This window comes from Lolium perenne, chromosome 4 (genome assembly GCF_019359855.2).
Source record: "Lolium perenne isolate Kyuss_39 chromosome 4, Kyuss_2.0, whole genome shotgun sequence".
NCBI lineage: Eukaryota > Viridiplantae > Streptophyta > Magnoliopsida > Poales > Poaceae > Lolium > Lolium perenne.
The window spans coordinates 373949014-373964677 of record NC_067247.2 but is presented as its reverse complement, the minus strand read 5'-3'; the positions used below and the strand labels follow the sequence as shown (position 1 = coordinate 373964677).

General features: G+C 44.2%; 1 long non-coding RNA gene across 3 annotated transcripts; it reads right to left on the bottom strand.

Moving 5' to 3' along the window:
- Positions 1 to 458: 458 nt before the first annotated feature.
- Positions 459 to 13445, bottom strand: LOC127325674 (uncharacterized). 3 transcript variants are annotated; one of them, XR_007867342.2, is made up of 10 exons: positions 12922 to 13445; positions 12429 to 12576; positions 12233 to 12302; positions 10767 to 10865; positions 10601 to 10693; positions 10031 to 10118; positions 9485 to 9533; positions 8597 to 8942; positions 8424 to 8530; positions 459 to 7367 (listed from the first exon to the last, which is right to left on the bottom strand). It is a non-coding gene; the product is annotated as an uncharacterized lncRNA (long non-coding RNA). The 3 variants fall into 3 exon arrangements; XR_007867343.2 differs by having other exon boundaries at positions 459 to 8533; XR_007867341.2 differs by having other exon boundaries at positions 459 to 8530.
- Positions 13446 to 15664: the final 2219 nt, after the last annotated feature.

The window sequence follows — 15664 nt, the reverse complement described above, 5'->3', positions numbered from 1 at the left end:
ACCCCCTCCAGTATTAAGTTGCAAAGCAACAGACAATTGCATTAAGTATGGTGCGTAATGTAATCAACAACTACATCCTTAGACATAGCATCAATGTTTTATCCCTAGTGGCAACAGCACAACACAACCTTAGAACTTTCTGTCACTGTCCCAGGTGTCAATGCAGGCATGAACCCACTATCGAGCATAAGTACTCCCTCTTGGAGTTACAAGCATCTACTTGGCCAGAGCATCTACTAGTAACGGAAAGCATGCAAGATCATAAACAACACGTAGATATAACTTTGATAATCAACATAACAAGTATTCTCTATTCATCGGATCCCAACAAACGCAACATATAGAATTACAGATAGATGATCTTGATCATGTTAGGCAGCTCACAAGATCCGACAATGATAGCACAATGGGGAGAAGACAACCATCTAGCTACTGCTATGGACCCATAGTCCAGGGGTAGACTACTCACACATCACACCGGAGGCGACCATGGCGGCGTAGAGTCCTCCGGGAGATGATTCCCCTCTCCGGCAGGGTGCCGGAGGCGATCTCCTGGATCCCCCGAGATGGGATCGGCGTTGGCGGCGTCTCTGGAAGGTTTTCCGTATCGTGGCTCTCGGTACTGGGGGTTTCGTCACGGAGGCTTTAAGTAGGCGGAAGGGCAAGTCAAGAGGCGGCACGGGGGGCCCAGACCATAGGCCGGCGCGGCCAGGGGTGGGGCCGCGCCGCCCTAGGGTTTGGCCACCCCGTGGCCCCTCTTCGTTTCGTCTTCGGACTTCTGGAAGCTTCGTGGAAAAAATAGGCCCCTGGGCTTTGATTTCGTCCAATTCCGAGAATATTTCCTTACTAGGATTTCTGAAACCAAAAACAGCAGAAAACAGCAACTGGCACTTCGGCATCTTGTTAATAGGTTAGTTCCAGAAAATGCACGAATATGACATAAAGTGTGCATAAAATATGTAGATAACATCAATAATGTGGCATGGAACATAAGAAATTATCGATACGTCGGAGACGTATCAACCACCATCCGAGTACTACTGTCATTGGCTGCCTCACACGGTCTTCTCATTCATCAAATGGACGTTAAGACGGCTTTCCTAAATGGAGAGTTGGACGAGGAAATTTACATGGAACAGCCTGATGGTTTTGTACTACAAGGTCAAGAAAGAAAGGTGTGTAAATTAAAGAAATCTTTGTATGGACTTAAACAAGCACCCAAACAATGGCATGAGAAGTTTGAAAGAACTTTGACATCTGTGGGCTTTGTTGTCAATGAAGCCGACAAATGTGTGTACTACCGCCATGGTGGGGGTGAGGGAGTTGCCCTATGCTTGTATGTGGATGACATACTAATTTTTGGGACAAGTCTCAAAGTGATTCAGGAGGTAAAAACCTTCTTATCTCAGTGTTTCGAGATGAAAGATCTTGGAGAAGCTGATGTTATATTGAACATCAAGTTATTGAGAGATGGGAATAATGGGATTACACTTGTGCAATCTCATTATGTTGAGAAGGTGTTGAGCAGATTTGGCTATGCTGATTGCAAATCTTCTCTCACACCTTATGATCCTAGTGTCTTGCTTCGAAAGAATGAGAAGGCAACTAGAGATCAATTGAGATACTCTCAAATCATTGGTTCACTCATGTATTTAGCTTGCGCTACGAGACCTGATATCTCGTTTGCTGTATGCAAACTTAGCCGATTTGTGGCCAACCCGGGAGATGATCATTGGCATGCTCTTGAGAGAGTGTTGCGCTATCTAAAGGGAACCATGAGTTATGGAATTCATTATACCGGGTATCCAAGAGGACTTGAAGGGTATAGTGACTCCAATTGGATTTCTGATGCTAAAATGAAGGCCACAAGTGGATATGTTTTCACTCTTGGTGGTGGCGCTGTTTCCTGGAAGTCTTGCAAGTAGACCATCTTAACGAGGTCAACTATGGAATCAGAACTCACAGCATTAGATACAGCTACTGTCGAAGCGGAATGGCTTCGTGAGCTCTTGATGGACTTGCCTATGGTTGAAAAACCAATACCGGCCATCCTCATGAACTGTGATAATCAAACTGTGATTGTCAAAGTGAAAAGTTCTAAGGATAATATGAAAAGTTCCAAACATATCAAGAGGAGATTGAAGTCTGTCAGAAAACTGAAGAACTCCGGAGTGATAGCATTGGACTATGTCCAAAGTGCTAAAAATCTGGCAGATCCTTTCACAAAAGGACTATCAAGAAATATGATAGACCTTGCATCGATGGAGATGGGTTTGAGACCCACTTGAGTTGCCGAGGGGGTAACCCAACCTATGTGATCGGAAATTCCGTGAAGTAGGACCTGGGAAAACAAACCGGAGTAACTGAGTTGAGAGAAAATTTAATACTCCCACTCCGCTGCAGATGCAATTCTCTCATAGACTGTAAGGCAGGTTGACAATGTCTTAATGTGTTCTGAGCGGCTCTTGATGAGCGAAGACGCTGTCCTACAGGGCGATCTTTTGAAGAACACACCTATATGAGTGACACTACTGGTCATAGTGTGGGAGATTTGGGTGAATCTCTAGTAAGCTCATGAAAGGTCGAGGAGTATGACTTATAAGCTCCACCCGAGGGGAAGGCTATGGCAGCCTAGTACCGTGCCGGCATTGAGCGAAACTTGCTGCACAAAGACTGACAATTCAAGGCATAGTCCATTGTTCAGTTGTAGTCAAGCGTAGCACCTTGCCTAAGTGGAAGTTCAACTTAACAGTCTCCACTGAAGTGCATGTATATTAAACAGTGAATGGAACTAATGTGTCATCTGATGTGCATATGAGATCTGGTGGGGGATTGTTGAATGTAGATGGGCTGCAGCCCAGTAAGGCAGCCCATATAGTCTACAATTCCTGAAATCTCAAGGCCCATCACGTTGGCAGCTTGGGACAGCCTTGGGGGACAATGTTTAGTCCCACATTGCTAGTTGGGAGAGAGTTGGAGTGGTATATAAGGGCTGCTGTTCTAGTCATTCCAAGTGAGTGAGAAGAGAAAGAGCCCTCGCGCACTCCTCCTCCTCCGCCCGCCCCGCCGCGCCTCGTCACGCACGCACGTCGCGTTTCGTGACTCGAGTTCGAGTTCGAGACACACTCAAGGAAGCCTAAACTTTTTGCTTGGTGCACCAACTGTGTTGGGTACGTGTCGACCTGCATGTGCATGTTCGCCGCGTGTCCCTGGCTTCCTACGCGTGTCAACGCGGTCGGGTCGGGTCGGCTTCCCAGGCTATACAAGGAGACAGATCAGATCTAGAGAAATATACAGTTCTCAGAACTCTCTAGTTCATCTCTCTCGAGAAGTTCCTTTTGCTGCGCTACTCTCTAGTCTTCCCCATCCCGGCGATTGCGTGCACAGCCGTCCGGGAGAGCAGGCCTCCGAAACTCCGTCCGTTGAGATCCTCCACCGGGAAACGGGCGATAAGGTTTTTGGGGAGCGTCTCGGCGCGACTGCTCGCTACTGTTCGTCCTCTTCTTCGACGACCCGGCTGCTTCATCGACAGATCCGACTACACCATGGGCGACATCAACAATACCCATGGTGGTGGTGGTGCTGCTGCTGGTGCGACCTTCCCGGTCGCGATGTACATGCTTTTCCTCTCATACCTTGCACTGCTACTTGTTCCATGTTCAGATCTGATGCATGTGCTTAGTCTGATGAGTATGGTTAAGTATGCTTGTGCATCTGTAATGTTGCTTTCGGTAATTAAACTCACACGGAAATTGCCTAATAATCTAACACTTATATCTCGCATCTGCATAGGTAAGATGCACACATTCGAACCAACAAAAGGAAAACGGAAAAGGGTTAGTACAAGAATTATATAGAGCTCGTACAACGCCTAATGAGGACCAATCCGTAAATTACGATTCTATCCATGTGAGACACGCCTCATTAAACAGTTCTCGGTTATGCACTTGTTATAGGGGCAACCAGGAAGGGATAAAATAGGTACAAAATCAGATAATCTAAGGAAAATAATTTGAGAACCATATCATTCCTATATATTCAAAGCAAGCATATTATGGCAAGCGCTCCCGCCCTATAAGAATTCTAAACTTCTGATCAATTTCACGGAATCAGTTACCAAAAAAGTTTACAACATAACGTAGCAGATACAAATTAGAAGCTACATGGCTAAACATGCTAACTTTCACACCAGAAAAAAATGCTTAATACTATCATCATGATGAAAAACACTCCAAACTCCCATTCCAGTTGTAGTTTAATGTACTAGTTTGAACCAAATATGAATGAATTAGTTTCAAATGATGAGTTAGACATGAAGAATCGGCAACTATATTAACAAATATACTAGTCTAAAAAAAATAGGGGCCCGGATTCTCCTTAAAAATTTGAGGGATCGGCTAGTGATGTTCTAAGAGCACCTCCAGCCATCTCCCCTACGAGGCTTCCGGCACCCCTTTTTTCCACCTGGACGGCGTTATTTGGCCCAGCCGCGTCCCCGGTTTTTCGTTTTTTCTCTGAAAAAGGCCCTTAGTCCATCTGGAGAGTCCATGCCATCCTGGTCCGCCGAGGCGCGCTCGGGGAGTTCGGACGAAACGAATGCACGCGAAACGTCGAGCGGGCCCGCGATGTCGGCCACAGGAAGGCTAGTTCCCTCCATTTTGTTTCGTTTTCCCTCCATTGCGCCGCCTATCCCCATTCTCCCCGCCAAATTTTGGAATAGCTACCGCCATTCCCCACAGTTGCAGCTATGACGGCACGCCGAAGGCGAGGAAGCCACAGGCGCCAAAAGAGAGGCCGTCGGGTTGGTCAAACGCAAGGTGGGTGGCAGATGTCGAGCGGCGCCAGACCAAAACTCGTTGAAGGGCGGAGAGGAAGATGAAGCTCCCGGCGAAGAGGGCAGCGGCGGTGGATGAACAACCGAGGCAGGTCTCCATGGCCATGAGCATGGGACAGCCGCGTGTCGGCCTATTCCCCGGTTCATGGCCAATCGAAGGTACAACCGGCTTGCCTTCGACCTTCTCGCCGGCGTCACCTGCCATGTTCCACGAGAGCTACGCCCAATCCACACATCTGTCAAGGTTAGCGAAGGCACCAGATTACGACGGTACCACTAGGGAGCGTACGAGGGCATCTGCCCTGCGCTGAGGGCCACTCTCCTTCTCCAACCCCGGGAACAGCGCGTGCGCGTCGTTGGGTGGGATACCGCTACCGAACGATGGTGTGATCCACGAGATGATCACGTCGGGCTCCATGGCCGCCGCGTCGATCCCGGGTTTCTTCACGCAAGAGGAGACCAGAGCAACGCCAGCGATCGTGTCGCGGGGTGCCAAGCCGTCGATGAAGAAGAAGAACAGGCCAATGGCAAGGATGAGGACGTGCTTGATCCTACGGTGACGAGGAAGGAAAAGAAGAAAAGGAAGAAGAACTCGCTGCCTACCGAGCCGTGGATCAAATGGACGGGGAAAGAAGAGAAGTTCCTCGCCAAAGCATGGAATATTGTCTCCATGAACGGCATTACCGGCGCCAATCAGAACTATGAGACATATTCTGTTGGACAAGGCGACGCTTAGGCACCGCTTAGGCACGCTTAGGCACTAGAAGATGGACAAACGCCTCGCCTAGGGCATAAGCGGAAGTCTAGGCAGTGTAACGAAGAAATTGTCTTCCACAATAAGAAATCATGCAATACTTCACGATCGAGTTATATGGGCATTATTTTCAAGGTAGTTATTAGAAATTTACACATTTGCATGCTCTAAATTAATGTTTATTCACATATAATAACACATATACATACTTGATGGTATAAACGATGACCGCCTAGGCTGCGCCTAGGCTTCTTAAGCATGCCTAGGCACTAGGAAAATGGCAATCGCCTCGCTTACGCCTAGCGCTTTTTCCAACCTCAGCGGGTCAAGTTGGCATTCGACGAACACAAGATCATCGATCCCTACTTCAACAAGATGGTGATGGTGCGTGGTGACAAGGCCATGGGAACCCATTGGAGGATCATCCAGACGGCGTGTAGCAAGTTGCACGGCATACAGGAGGAGATCGAATCTCGCCCAGAGAGCGGCGCCGACTTCGAGCAGAAGGTGAGCTGATTCGTCGTGCCATCCCTCGATCATGGATCGCCTAGGTTTAATCTTATTTCGCCGGTTCTCTTGCAGATGCACCGTGCTTTCGACATGTACCGCGACGACACCGGCCTGACGTTCAAGTACCTCAACGTCTTCTCCCGCATCGACAATTGCAAGAAGTGGACGGACGTACGCCGGAACCTCGCGAAGAACAATGACGAGCAGTACAACCCCCCACTCTAGCCCCTGCCATGTCGGCGGGCCGCCCCGAGCTCGGCCAGAAGAAGCTCAAAGAGCTGAAGAAGGCGGGCAATCCTGCCGAAAGGTTGCAGGCGTCATTCGACAAGTGTTGGGCCGATGCGAGGGCGCATGCCACCGGGAGGGACCACAAGTACGACGCCGGGTGGAAGGAGATGCTCGCCAACCAAGGCGTCTGGATCGCCTTGCTGAAGACAACCGCCACGGTGAAGAAGAGGAACACCGACCTAGCGTTCCTGATTGGCGGCAACGAAGGCAAGATGGACGAGGAGACGAGGGCTTGGTACGACAGTCATCGCCAAGACATCCTCCGACCCCCTCTGTCGAGGGCTTCCTCCTTTCCTTCGACGTCCACTCCCGCCGCTGCGACTCCGGCGGCCAAAGGATGCATCGCCGCCCGACTCCGCGGTAGACAAGCTACTGGAAGGGACTGTCGATGTCCCTGTTATCCTCTAGTTTCTTTTAGATCATCGTTATGTGGCTGATCTGATCATCGAACTATTTGGGCGATGCTTTTGTGTAGCGGGAAGACGATTATTCATAATTAACGCCGCAGTTGAGCGAATGATGAGGAGCGACTGGAAAACTGGTACCCACGCCCTATTTTCATCCAATTCGACGGTAGTTACGTCTAGGATCCTAGGGCCTCAAACGGCTGAATGTGCTCTAATGTTCAGGACAAATGCATTTGTAGTGTGCACGGGATCTTTCCTATTACTAGTACAAATGCCCGTGCGTTGCCACGGGGCTTAAAGTATCTTTGGTTGCCACAATATATAGAAATAATTTATGTGAAGATATCCAAGCTATCGTAGGAGAGCCGCCACCAGCAAGGCGAGCTAGCAACCCTGCAGATCAGCCTCTAGGTTTCCCTGATTTCTTAAGCTCAGATCATTTCATGTTAATGTTGTCTTGGCTCTTAAGCTCAGATCATTTCATGTTGATGTTGTCTTGGAAATGTTCACTGTCCAAACCAAGTTCTTTGTGTGGCTACTCATATAGTTATAGGTGCATACTCGTGACCACTTGCTGCGCAAGACCACCATCAATAAGAGTTATCACAAATAAGGGAATAGAATACTAATATTGTGTAATTATCATTTTGGAGTCGTACAACCATTTCCTCAGCTACACACATGTATCATATTGGCATCTTTCACATATCATTCCTTTTAGAAAGTTATCAATCACTTCTCTTATATTGTTAACTTATATTGTTCACTCGAAAACTGTTTATAAGACTGAATGAGTCTATGCCATGTTTAAATAGGGTAAGAGGTTATGCAGGAAAGTTTTATTTGTTTGGATTTTAAATTTTTAATTGAATGAAAGCCCTATTAATAAGTAATATAAAAAGTTATTTTCCAAATGTATAGGAGACAATGTAACAATTTTTTTTGAATAAAAACTATAATAGAACTGAACACATGGTGAGTCTAACTCCCTCCTCTTTCGTTCCATATAGTTATTGTGTTATTCACTTCTCTTATTGTTCTGAATAGAGGAGTCGATGCTATGTTTAAACAAGATAAAACTTTATGCAGAGAAGTTTCTTTGATGGAATTTTGAGTGAACATAAGGCATGCCAATGACATATAGAAGTAATGACTGTTTTCAAACACATTGGAGGCACTAACATAAATTAATTTCAGAAAACTATAGACCAATAAGATTACTATACAAACATATGAAGGATGTGAATGGAGCCTTGCTTTCTGCTGAGGAGCTGCTTTGGTTCGTCTCAAAAATCGAAAAAGAACTCGAGAGTATGGATTGCTTGCTGATCGTACCATGGGGCTTGGCTTCCAAATTTGAATTTGTTTTTTTTTGGTTTGTTTTCCTCATCGATGGCTCTTGCCAGGTTCAAATTCTAGCATCCCGATCAGATCTCTTTCAACATGGTGAGTAAGTTCTGGTTTTGCAACATTTTAATTGTTTAGTGTTCTGCTATTATTTTACCTCTTGTTTCGAACGCATGCATCATTGTTATTTCTCAATTTTATCAAAATATAATGTTAATTATCATATAATTTACGGAATGCAATAAGCAAGGGAAAACTGAGCAATCTAGGTAGTTGTACTCACTTCCGTCTTCACCCATTTCGTCAAAGAACTTCAGGCTGCTAATTAGGGGTGCAAAGAACTTCAATGAGAACTTCCATACTCACTGACTCACTTATTAGCACTTCAGGCTGCTAATAATAACGGAAGCTAATTAGACAGCTCTTCAGCACTAATTCAAATGAATATATTAGTACCTCAGAGAGTTGAACGACAGTAGTCTCTGGTACAAAGAATGCTCTTTCATCTGAAGGTGGAGAACAAAGGTCTTCTTCTTCATCATCATCAGCATCCACAATAAGAGATTGTATATGGGAGTATTGACTTCAGTTATTGACGAACAAACTGATGAAAGGTCATTTAGACAGATTCATCTCGTTTGCCTGCAAGGTTCATATTAGTAGTACTGACTTCCAACCATTAAAACATGAAAAGCAATCTAAGATGTGCACAAAAGTTTGCAAGATTGGTTTGAAATACAGAGCTTGATGGAGCAGGCGGGTCTGCGCTGGCTTCGTGCGTGGTGAGGAAGCAGCGGCCAATCTAGCAGAAGAATTAGCAACCACTCAAAACAAAACAAAATGTAGTTGTATATTTTTCATAGGAGAGAGAGAGATCTTAGCAACGCAATTATCTCTGAATGGTCAGAATAATTATCACACCACATTTTCCTTCACCTCATATTCTCTTCAGCGCCATTGAATATTTTTATTTCTAGAAGATTGAGCAGCTACAAGAGAGAACAAAACTTTGCTAATGCCAAAGAGGGACTGAGGAGCAAGCAAGGCAGCACATGAGATATATTGGATGATCGTGGAGGGAGAAAACTTTGCTAATGACAAAGAAGGCACAGTATATAATGTGGGACTGAGTGCATGCTATATGATCAACAACCTGGGGCAAAAAAATTGCCGCAGCATGAGTAAGACAATTGCTATTTATCAATGTTAAAAGAAACAGATGGAACAACGGCTATACTACAAATCAAAAGTTCAGAACTCATGCTAAAATAACCTACAAGATACTGTACTGTAATTTTACCAATAGCACATTCTTTCAACTCTGCTCCTGCAGAATGTTCTTACCAGGATTTGCATGGCAAAGGCTAAGGTTGTGTTCCCATACTTGATTAATCTACACCAATGGAGAGTAAAGCATAAATCAGGTAACGATGCGCATGTCGATGAACCAAAAGAAGATACTTATAGGTCAGAAATCTAACATATTAACGTGGCCGAATAATTGAAAATCTGCATCTATGTTGGTCCTATAACTGCTCATGGATACTAATTAAACTCAAGATCTAAAAAATCTTAATTCACAACTATACCGAAGTACTTCACAATTCCTCAAAAGTGCTTATCCTCGAAAATATTCAGGCTAATTGGAGGGAACCTAAAATACCAAGGCCTAGCAGCAACAGAGTTGATGTGTTCAGTATAACTGAATTAAAAGGAACAGAACTTCAATACACATCCATTAATGTCTGTACAAGCTTATTATACTGGCTAGCAAAAAATAAGTGAGGTCGAATCCATAACTATATGACTTTTAATGTAAGTCTGAACAAGCATATTGCATCGAGATATATAGACTCAATATAAAATGGCACTCCATACCACTATACTTACATATATGAATAATGAATCCCAATAATTCCTTTCTTCATGTCCGCATTCTTCCAATTAAATCTTCATTCAATAATGAATTCAGAATACCCTGTAGGCACAAAGCTCTTCCAATTTACTAAGTTACTATTGTCAAACTTGAGGAATAATGAGATTTCTCAACATGTTTTCCTCTTGTAAACGATAAGTGTATAAAGTGCTTCATATAGATTATTATGACATCTCCGAGTAAATTACCTGCACCTTTACATATATATGCCTCATATATTTTTTGGTAAGGGGGCTCATAAATTAGATGCTCATACTTTTTCATTAAGATGCAATAAAGGTCAATGATTCCACAACACAATTGTTTCCAACTTGAATGGATAGAGAACTAATGCTAGTTTTCATGCCAAGTATCTAACGTTTGGCTGATGCTTTCTATATAATGCATACAAATGTCTAAATATAATGACCATAGTGAACCATCATACTTTGCGTGAGGTTTTGGCAAGCAGTGAAACCAGAATACATAACATGTTAACAAATGCAGTAAACGATTATGAAACAACTGCGAGAAAGATTTTTAACCTTGACCATTCCAGTGCCACTATCACATACAAGCAGTTGTATGTCCTCACTGTCAGTGTCAGCCATTTTCTTGTTAACTGAGAACTGAGAAGTCTGCGAAAGGTAATACAGTGCATAGTTCGTTCATCTTCTTAAGTAAGAAGTTTGCCAAATGTAATGCACTTACGCATTACTCTGAATCCTTGTCCTCTTCCTCCACTCTCTTCAAGCGACCTTGCCTTGTACTTGCTGCCGCCGCATGGCCAGCACTGACGATGGCCCCTCCCTGTTCACGCTCAATAGTAAAGAAAAGGTCATCAGTTAGTGTGCAATCAAAGTAAACCATCAGATAAAGCTACAATGTCACTGGAATGGTCAAGGTAGTGTGCAATCAAAGTAGGTCCTACTTAATGTGTCAATACCTAGCTGTAACTTATTACTGAAAATTAGTATTTTCTATAATATACTCCTATCCTTGTACTAAAATCCATTGATTTCACCTCTTGTAGTTCTAAACCGAGTCATACAGGTGCATTACTATTCAGAGTACAAATAAACATGGCACCATGTTTAATACATTGGAGGCAGTCGGAGTTCTTGGTCTCCTTGCGCTTGCAGACCATGTCGAGGACAGAGTCGATGAGCTTGGCCATACCATGATTCTGATGCTTCTCGCACAAAAATTGAACAATCCCCTCTACTAAACCATAACCCATCCCAGAGTAGATAAAGTTAAGTCTAACTTCCAGTGGAGTCTCCTATTTAAGCACCACGAATCTTATTCCAGAATATTACCCCATGATATCAAGAGGGGAATTCGGATCTGGGCTTCCATCCATGATCTCGGGGACCTATGCCTCGTTCCGCGTATCCGTGCGTTTGTTCTTGTTCATGGTCTGGGTAGTACGCCTAGCCTCCATGCCCCCGAGACGAGCGGTGGAGGACAGGATCAATGCAATGGAGGCGGTGACGACAGGATCCGGCTGCCGGTGTGAGGAGGCGTTGGAGGAGGTCGGAGGGGCGTCGGATGCGGGGGTGAGGTGCGGGGGGGGGGGGGGGGAGTAGGGGCTAGAGCAAAGGGCGCGTCCGCGGGCGAAACGCGGTGGGAGCGATGACGAAAGGGCTTGATGTAGTGGGAGAATAGAGAACATGTTTAGTCTTTTTAAGTAGTAGAGATAATAATCTGAAGAGACTGTTTTCATCCTCCATTGTCTTGGATAAATGTGCTTTCAACATGATGACTAAATTCAATCGGTCGATCCCATGTTAAAAACCCACTGTCTGGAAATGGCGGGATCGACATCATAACTGGCTCTTGAGATGTAGCACAACAGTAACAAGTACTACACTCGTTACAAAATGTATGTCATTTTAGAATGCTAATTACATTTTGGAACAGATGTAATAGCAATGTAAGTGTAAGAGATAGATCCAATTAGTAGCACCAACTGTTGTAATTGTAAAACATTATTCACATCCCTACCAGTACTACGTATTGTCAACAGTGGGGGGTTTAGTAAAAGCAGTAGTGACAACGAAAAAGTGGAAATATAGATTTGATATTGTGAATCAAGAACTCAAAAGTAAATACATATGCTATTCTTTCAAGATGTTTCTGAAAGAATATTGAAATAGTTAAGAGAAAGAAAGTACCCTTTCATTCTCAATATGAAGGTTTGTTTTATTGTCGGCACAACATTTTCATTCAGCGGTAAAACATTACCTGCAAACACGATATATTTAAATACTCATGTTCCCACAAAGATTCACAGGTAGACTGCAAAATCCCAAGCTGAATACAATAGCATTTTTTTACTGTAATAAAATCCCAAGCTGAATTGCACCATACCTTTGCAGCTTCAGTAATGTACACATATCACCATCATATTGGCATATCGCACAAATACACATGGAGTTGGAAGTTGTGTAACCCCAATAAACAAAATAGGGTAGTATTCAGATTTTGTAGGTCCTGTGGATCCAATACTAAGCGCAGCCTGAACATATTGAGATAAAGGTTAAGTCGCTAGTTGTAAACAAACTCATACATCAGAAAACTGATAGCATAAATCTGTACTGTATTCATCCCCTTTGCCTATAGGGGCCACTTTATTAGTACTGACCCATTCATCAACCGGAACTTTCCAACCACAGAAAAACGAAAAGCAAGCGACCAGTTCCGTTTCTCAAACCAGTTTGGTAGATCCATCCAAAAAAAAAAATCAGACGACATCAAAGATCGTTTGAAGGGGAAAAGACAACTAAAGATTGAGCCTAAGATCAATTAGGTTAGAGGAATCGATCAAAAAAAAGGAACAAAAGGGGATGAGATGGCCTCACACCTTGCTGTTGGGAGCGAGCTTGGATTCGCAGGAACTTGGTATCGTCGCCGGAGGATTTGTGCAGCTCCTTCCCACGCGTTCGCGTCAGCAGGATTCAGAAGTGTTGGCCTGGATCCTTTCCATCGCCAGAGAGGTAGGAGATCCGACGACGGCACTCTATGGCTACCGGGCCATCCGATGCGTGTGTGCCCGCGGTGGCCATCGATGTCGCTCGCTCGCTGGCCTAGGGACGCTGCTGCTCCTACAAGCGGGTCGTGGAGCCGGAGGCCTGAGGCTGGTCCGACTATGGGGTGGGTGTGGACTGTGGAGCAGCGCGAAGGGCTGAGGCATGGATGTATGGCGGCGCCGCGGCGGGGAGATATGGAAACAGAAAGCGAATGAGATGGGGTGGGTGTGGAGCTTCGATGGTTGACAGGGAGCGAAAGATCGATCAATGGAGGATTTGGTGGCGGAATTTTCGGAGCCCTTATTTCGCGACGCGGAGGAAGAGACCGACGAAGGGGTGACCGAAACAGACGACGTATTGGTTGACGACGAAAAGGTGGGCAGAATAAGGAACCAGTTCCTCCTTTTTAAGTAGTGTAGATGTCCGGGTGACATTGCCCGACACACATGCAAATACCTTTCCTATTCACTCTGCCACACCTAGCTTTATCTCTCCTCTGATCTCATGCTATTTTATTGGACTCTTAAATTTGTATATATCTTTATGTGTTCCAAATGACGAGGACTTGAAATAAGACCAGTTTTCAATATATTCTGATAAGTTTCAAAAATTGAATTTTGAAACATGATGAAACTTTATAAAACCTCGTGAAAAAAAAATCCATCAATTTCAAAATCTCAAAATAAAATTGGTTTCATAAAATTCTACCAAGTTTCACCAAGCTGCCAACCCCAAATTTTAGATTTATCCAAATATATTCAATATTACTAGATGTATAAAATTTTCCATAGACACAACAAAATTCGGAACCTGACTATGGGAACATAACGAAACCCCGTGATCTATTTTGAAACCCAATGGAACTAATTCAAACATGATGATGCACATGAAACAATCTGTTTCAAAGAACATTTTTGCTAGGTTTCATTAAGTTTTTCAAAGTTTCATTGGATTACAAAAAATGATTTTGAATATTTTCTAAATATTAAATATTAAACTTGTAGTTTTTTCGAGTTTTACAAGTAGTACTATGAAGTATGGGATTGGAGAGAACCAAGCTAACACATACTCTCCAAATGTTGAAGAGAGAGGATCTGACGGTGCATGGGACCTCCAATGCCTAATGTTCAGGTTTTGAGCTTTCTTCCAACTAACTCCCAATGCATTTCTTTTGAAAAGTCAAGCCATATTTAGTTTGACCAAATTTTCAGAATAATCTAACAACAAATATGATATTCTATAGATATCATATAAATATATATTTCATGATGTGTCTAATGATATCAGTTATATATTTTACATGTTAATGATTTTTTTTATAAAAACTTAGTTAATTGACATGATTTTTTAGATTCACAGGGAGACACCTCCCCAGTTCCAATTTATATCATAAATGAAACTAGTGTTCAGGCCATCAGAGTAGCAAACAACATCTAAAACAAGTCTTAAGCTAGATCAACCACCCACAACATGGGCACCATAACACTAAACAAATTACCAAAGATCAGCGCCACAAAAAACCCGCCAGCACCTAGCCAAAACTATCCAAAAACCATCATATGACACTACATTACACCGGGACACAAACTACTCTTTCATACTCCAGAGAGGCGGCTAGTCCAGCACGACATGGATCGAAGAGTCTTCCTCTAGATGCTCCTTCAGATAAGCCAAGGAAGCCCTTCCACCATGCGCGTTTTGAAGCAGGAGCCCAGGATGAAATCCAGTCAAAACCGGTGCACTCCAGCTCGACATCAGTGCCAGGGGTGACTTGAGGAAATTCAGCAAAGTTTCCGCAAACAATTCCACCTCCTTCCAGGTTTGGTCCTTGAAAGGAACTTTCTAGTGCCTCGGATAGAACAGGATCAACCTCCACACCTGTTTCATATCCATCCAAGGCAATCTACTAAAAACTATACTATTTCTAGAATTCCAATTCTCCCACAGAATGGCAGATGAGATAAAATTAAACTGTAAGTATCTCTTATTACATAACCATCTACTTGCCACATCAACAGATTTATCAATCCTATACTTTTTTTTTTGAGAAAGTAACCACGTTCATATATTAAAACGTACAGAACAAGCACACACACGCGGAAACCTCAGGAAGAGACTGGAAAGGATACACGTCGAGGAACAAATGCAGAAAGACCCCGCAACAAAGGAAAAATAAAGAAAAGCTCCTGGAGGACCCTGCATCCATCGTCTTCTCCAATCGTCGCCGGATCCGAGCGAGCACCATCGCCGTTGCTGGCTTTACGGATCGAAGGAGAAGCTCCTCGCAGACGGAGGAGCCATGAGCGTTGGGGAGCGTCGACCGGGGATCTTCCCCATGCTGCAGATCGGACCCCAGGTCCGCCGTAACACGCCGACCACTTCGGGGAAAACCGGCGAACCTGCCACCATCAAGCCACCATCCTGCTCCCGAGCCGCCATCCTCTCCTGAAGGCCAACGCCGCCGCCAAAAGCAACGGACGGCAGCCATCATCTTCACTCCTGGGCAGGATCTCCAAGCTTCGCGACGACGCCGGAGGAAACGCCATCGAGACGGGGCCAAAGCTTGAGAACAAAATC